Here is a 6,000-nt window from a genome sequence, read left to right on the forward strand (position 1 = left end):
ATTTTAAATAATAGAAGTGTTATAGAAATGTGAATCTTAAGATAGAAATAGATAATAAATATATAAAGGGAGATTGCTAAACTATGACTACAAATTGAACTATAAATATAGGTAAGTAATATGAAGAGTTGTAGTATAGAATATAAATAACATGATATGGCAATATAAATTATAAATGGGAATATAAATATAAAAATAGGTAAGTATAGTTTAAAAGAAAGGGAATTTTTGGCTTTTATTTAAGTAGAGGCAGGGGTTTTATTTTAAATAAGTGTTACAGAAGTAAAAATCTTGACGCAGAAATATGTAATCAATGTATAAAAATATATAACTGCTCGCATCAGATGTAATGTAGAATATAAATTTATTTACAAATTGAGATTGATAAAGATAAATGTATAAGTAAGCAATATACATTAATGTACATTATAAATGCAAATAGGAATATAAAAATCAGACATAAGGATAAAACCTATTTAAATATTGTTTGAACGAAAGGGTTGGGTTTTTTTTTATTCTTACTGGGTTAGAGGCAGGGTTTTTATTTTAAATGATATGAATGTAGATATTATTGGTATATATTTCTCAATATTGAGATATACAATCAAGATATAAATATATATATAAACACAAAATATAAGTAAATAGAGATAATAGGAAGAGATGTAATGGAGAATACAAATAACAGCATATGTAAGTATACATTTTAAATGTAAATGTGAATATGGACCTGAAAAACAGAATTTTAAAAAATATTGAAATACAGTTGAGAAGAAAGGGTTTTCTTTTTGGCTTTAACGTGGGTGGAGGCAGGGGTTTTATTTTAAATAATGGAAGTGCTACAGAAGTAAAAATCCTCACACAGAAAGATATAATAAATATATAAAGATCTGAATAAAAATACGAAAAAAAATAGAAGTAATAGGAAGAGTTGTAACATAGAATATAAATTTATAAATAAATCGGAAAATAGAAATGCAAAATCGAACACACATCAGTATAGAATTTAAATATAAATGTGGATCTAAATTTGAAAAATATTATTTAAAAAAAAATGAAATACAGTTGAAATGAAAGGGGTTTGTATTTGGCATGTATGGGTGGACGCAGGGGTTTTATTTTGAATCCTGCAAGTGTTAGAGAAGTAAAAATCCTAAGAGAAATGTATACTTCCAATGTAAAAATAGGTATATTTCGAGCGGGGCCGAATTGTTCGGAAGAGGCGAAGAGCCGAGTGTTGCCGAAAAGAGGCGACTTGAGCCGAAGAGCCGAGTGTGGCCGAACAGAGGCGACTTGAGCCGAAGAGCCGAGTGTAGCCGAAAATAGCCGAGTTTACACCAAGAGCCGAGGATAGCCGACTGGAATCGATAGCCGAGGGTAGCCGACACTGGCCGCATTTAGACAATGCGCCGAGTGTGACCGAGTTTCGTCCAAGCGTGCCGAGTTGGGCCGAAGAGCCGAACTGAAACGAGTTTAGACCAAGAGCCGAAGCAAGCCGAATTGAGCCGAGTTTCTCGAAACAGAACCGAAGGACGCCGCAGCGCTCTCCCTGCAGGTCTCCGGGGCACACGGCAGGGGGCGCTGTATAAAGTAAGTATAAAATATCAACTATCTATAAGAAGAAATAAAAGCTCTATGTCATGTGCAGCAGTAGAAAATTTCAGGCTCCCAGGGAATAAATAGTTTTCTTTACATCATTTTCGTTTTGCAGGTTTTTTTTACTCCCAGGTAGCCTGAAAGTTTCTACTGCTGCTTTTTTATTCTTAAGCTAGAAAGGAAAACCAAGATCAGAAACAGAAGAAAAGGAAAGGAAAAGGGAAGGAAAGGAAAGGAATCAGGAGCACCAGAGGGAAGGGAAGGGGTGAAAAGCAGAGTGAAAAAAGAAAAAAGAGTTGGAGCGAAAAAGAGAGGGCATTCGGGAGGAGCGTTGCTGCCTCAGGTCCTTCCCCGCCCAGGGGCGAAGGACCCGTTTGATGCCCGGGAGGGACTGCAGCTCCCGGTGGCGGAGGACGGAGCAGTGGCTGTCAGCCCGAGACTACAACTCCCGGCAGGCCGTGCTGCCGGCGAGGCGTGTGACGCAACGGCTGGCGCGGCACCGGAGTGGCTGGCGTGCCAGGCGGCCGCGCGGGGCTGTGCGCGGGCAGCTCCCGGCGCCGCGGCGGCGACGCCGGAGGGGCGAAACCTCCGTCTGGCCGCCCGCACGGAGCTGAGCAGCGCGGAAGGGGCGTCGGCCCGGTTCTTCGGCCTTACTCAGCGGTAGCGATGGCGGAGGGCGAGGCGGTGCTTTGCTGCCGCGGGCCGGGAGCTGCAGGAGCCGCCCCGGGCGAGCGGCGCCGGGCGCTCCCGCGGTCCCGGTGGGGCGGCTGCCCTCAGGCTGGCGGAGGCGCAGCAGCCCCCGAGCTGCAGCCGTCTCCCGCGGGCTGCTGCCGGTGCTGCGGGCGGAGGCGGCTCCGCCGCGTGTTGGGCGTTGCGAGCAGAGAGCGCTGCGATATCGCCGGAATGACTGGGCTGCTGCCTGCGCTAGTGCTCGAGGCTCTTTCTGCCATGCAAACGGATGGAGCGGCGCTGAGCGGTAAAGCCAGAGATGGCCGGGAGAATGCCCAGCGCAGGGAGCAGGCGGGCTGTATCCTTCCGATGGCACAGGTGCGATCTGCAAACTCATCCCCTTCTGCCCCTGCCCTCCCCAGCCCCAGGGAAAGTGCTTTCCAGCATTGTCGGGCTTCTGAAAGACAAAACTTGTGATTTGACACTAGCATCCAGAAAAGGTTTCTGTCTAGATTAGCAAATGCCTAAATTGTTCTTGGTTACATCCCATGACTGGTTTTAGGCAGTGACTTTATAGTGCTTTTAGGATTTTCTTGTACCAAGGTGAGAAAATAGGCAGGTCTGATAGTGGTTTCACTTTTTTTCTACTTCACGTTCCATGAGATTCTTTTATCCAAGCACTTGTTTTAAAATTGTACTGTAGGCGTTTATGGTTCACTTTTTTTTTCTTTGCAGCACCCGTGACTTTTTTTTTTTCTGTAAATTGGGAGTAAATATAGCTGAGTAAAATGACCTTGGTTTTCTTCTTTCTTTTTCAACTGAGTTGTTTTTATTAAAAATCCTATTTGAATATGTAGAAAAAGTGGGTGTGTCCTGTAATATATCCTAGCTTTTCTTGTTTACAGGGTACTCAGAAAATATGTCTCCCTTAGAGTCCCACAGAAACGTTCTCAGTGCGATCTCTGTCAAGGTATGCATTTACAAATAAGTGATCCCTTTAGATATTTGACTGTGTACCTTTTCCTGTAATTCAGAGCTTGCGTTCCGTGGCTTTTATGATAAACCTATAAAACATGTAAAAATGGTTTTGCACGTCTTAATCGTTGCAGGCAGCACTAAGTGGATTTAGAGCCTGTTCTTGACCAGACAAAGGGAAAAAGTGTGACTTTGATGCTGAACTTGTCATTTTTCATTGGACTTGTCTTTAATTATTCAGGAATAGAGAGAACTAGAAAAAGAGAGAAATAGAATTGGTTATTGAGCACTCCTCAAATGCTCACCGTGATTCAGTGCAGAGCCGAAGTGAAGGGTGATGGAACAGAGCTCTGTGCTTTAGAAGGAAATAAATTTAAACCTGACCTCCACACAGTGTCTCACTAACTTCTGTTGTTTTAAAATACAAAATACGTTTAGGAAGTGTTGGAAGTTAGTATTTTGGGAAAGAAAAGGCAGTTCCACAGAACATTGCATTTAACAGAGGCTCTCGGAACGATTCATGTTGTAACTGCTGTCACTGCAATCGGTTGGTGGTTCAGCCTTGAAATGTGCACTTGCCCTTCTATAAAGCACTGTTTTGTTTGCCTTTCAGTGCTATGAGTCTTGATAAATTGGAGAAGAGCCCAAGAGAAATTTTTCCTCCCTTGATATAAAAGGTAGGAAGTGACTTTTTTTGGTTTGGTTCTTTTTCTTTATTATTTTCTGGAAATAAAAGTAATTAAGTATAGGTACGACTGGTTTGTTTCTTCCAGTAGCAGGTGATAATAATAGTAGTAGTAATAGTAAAAATAATAATAGAAATAATAATAATAGTAACGTAATACTACTTAAACTGTCTTTATCCATTGAACTGGCCATTTCAAATCAAAACTTGTAAACACAAATCAAACCATCATCCTTGTAGAATCTTTCACAGCAGTGGGCTAAAGATCCTGGTTTTGTTGACAGGATTTATCGGTTCTGGAAGAACAAGAGGGAAGTACAAGCCTAACTACTTCTAGCTCACAGACCCGCCCAGTGAATACAGCTTTGTATTTTGATGGGCTTGTGATGACTTTGAAATCGATTGCTCATTACAGTAAAAAAAAAAAAAATGTTTTTTTGAACGTAACAGCAGAAATAACTTTCAGTAACAACTTAATAATAATAGATCACCAATTTAAGTTAAAAATTCATGCTATACTATCAAAATTTAAAGGTAAAATATTATGTATCAGGTGATGGTATAAAGTGTATGTTCTAATGTGTAGGATGTATGCAAAGATACATACATACCTGAAAGTCCTTAGAGGAAACAAATTTTTATGTCTGCTGTTTGACTGTTTATCATACAATATTTGGTTTTATTTCCCAGGGATCGGTGAATTTTAACTTTGGAGTCCTCTATGCTAAGGATGCTCGGCTTACAGATGATGAAATGTTCAGTAATGGTGAGTTTTTCACCTTCTCTTTAATTGCTATGCTGATCTGAATAAGAAAAAAACAAAAGCAAGAGAAAAAAAAAGGATGGTTTATTATTTTTTACGCTGTTATGTTTGTTTCCTCAGTATTTGCTGCAGCTCTGCTTACCCAAACTTTGGGTTCCTTCTGTCCCACTGGGAGTCGCCGGATTTGGTTGCATCTGGTGAAATTCACCCTGAGACCTTGGAGAACCAGCTCAAACTACGTGAGAGCCATTTGCAGTTCTCTCCAGACACCTGGAGAATGGGTGATGCTTCTGAGGATCTGGCAAGTGTACTTCTATCAAAACTCAGTCTGTGAAATTTCTGGGGAAAACCCTTCTGTGTACCGAAGGGTTCAAACTCTGGTGAGGATCCAGTTATCAGGTGCTCACCTGCATGGTTCCAGCTCTTAAAGTGAACACTTGTACTCTTGCCCTGTAGTTTATATCTATTGTATTTTTGTTATTTTGCAAGATTTCACGGCTTTGCAAAATATTGTGCATTTGACTCTTTGGAACCTGTCAGATCGTTCTTTGGTGCAGCACCACCTCATGGGACACCTGGCTGCTGTCCTGAAGGGGTTGGTCGTAAATCCTGGAGGGTTTATAAGTCTTCTGTCCCCAGGGAGCTATCGTGCTTTGTTTGCTTTTGTTCTGTTTGTTAGGCGCTGCTTCTCACTGGAAGTATGAATTTCAAACTACCCTGTTCTTTTTTTAACTGTTTTCCTGGTTCTCTCCCTACGGCAGGGAAAGACTCTCGTGTCCTTGTCGTCAGGCTCGGTGCTGTCCAAGAAGATACAGAGACTAAAACAATCATAAGAAGCAAAATATGACTGCAGGGAAAACAAGCTGGAGAGAACAAAAGGTGGTATGGTTATCCTTACCCTCTATTAGAAACATCCACTGTGCTTTGATGTGGTAGCTGCCAGGGGCTTGTTAGCTCTTTGTAGGCAGGTGTGGGTGTTCACTTGTAGGTTTTTTCTCTGGACAAGTCAATTCAATCTTTGCTAAGCTTATATTTGCAGATTACTCTCTAGCACAGTCCAGCATGACATTTTTGAATGTTGTAAAAATACCATGTTACTTGGAAATTGCTAATGATGAGAAGCCTTAGGGAAAAAGAAGATTTCAGGGTTGGAAGATGTGAGAAGAATTTTGTGGGGATGTTAGACTGAAATAAAGTGCACTTGAAGCTGGACTGGCACGCTGGCAGATCCCCTATTAAAGAGTAGTGCTTAAATTAGCCTGGGGGTTGCCCATTGTTTCTGTAGAAATCAATGTTTCCTGGTCTTCAGAAG

General features: G+C 41.4%; 1 long non-coding RNA gene across 1 annotated transcript; it reads left to right on the top strand.

Moving 5' to 3' along the window:
• Positions 1–1,597: 1,597 nt before the first annotated feature.
• LOC141728948 (uncharacterized) lies at positions 1,598–5,524 on the top strand. The gene is made up of 5 exons (XR_012580206.1): positions 1,598–2,643; positions 3,171–3,235; positions 3,854–3,917; positions 4,616–4,691; positions 4,809–5,524. It is a non-coding gene; the product is annotated as an uncharacterized LOC141728948 (long non-coding RNA).
• The last annotated feature ends 476 nt before the right edge of the window (positions 5,525–6,000 follow it).

This window comes from Zonotrichia albicollis, chromosome 4 (genome assembly GCF_047830755.1).
Source record: "Zonotrichia albicollis isolate bZonAlb1 chromosome 4, bZonAlb1.hap1, whole genome shotgun sequence".
Taxonomy (NCBI): Eukaryota; Metazoa; Chordata; class Aves; order Passeriformes; family Passerellidae; genus Zonotrichia; species Zonotrichia albicollis.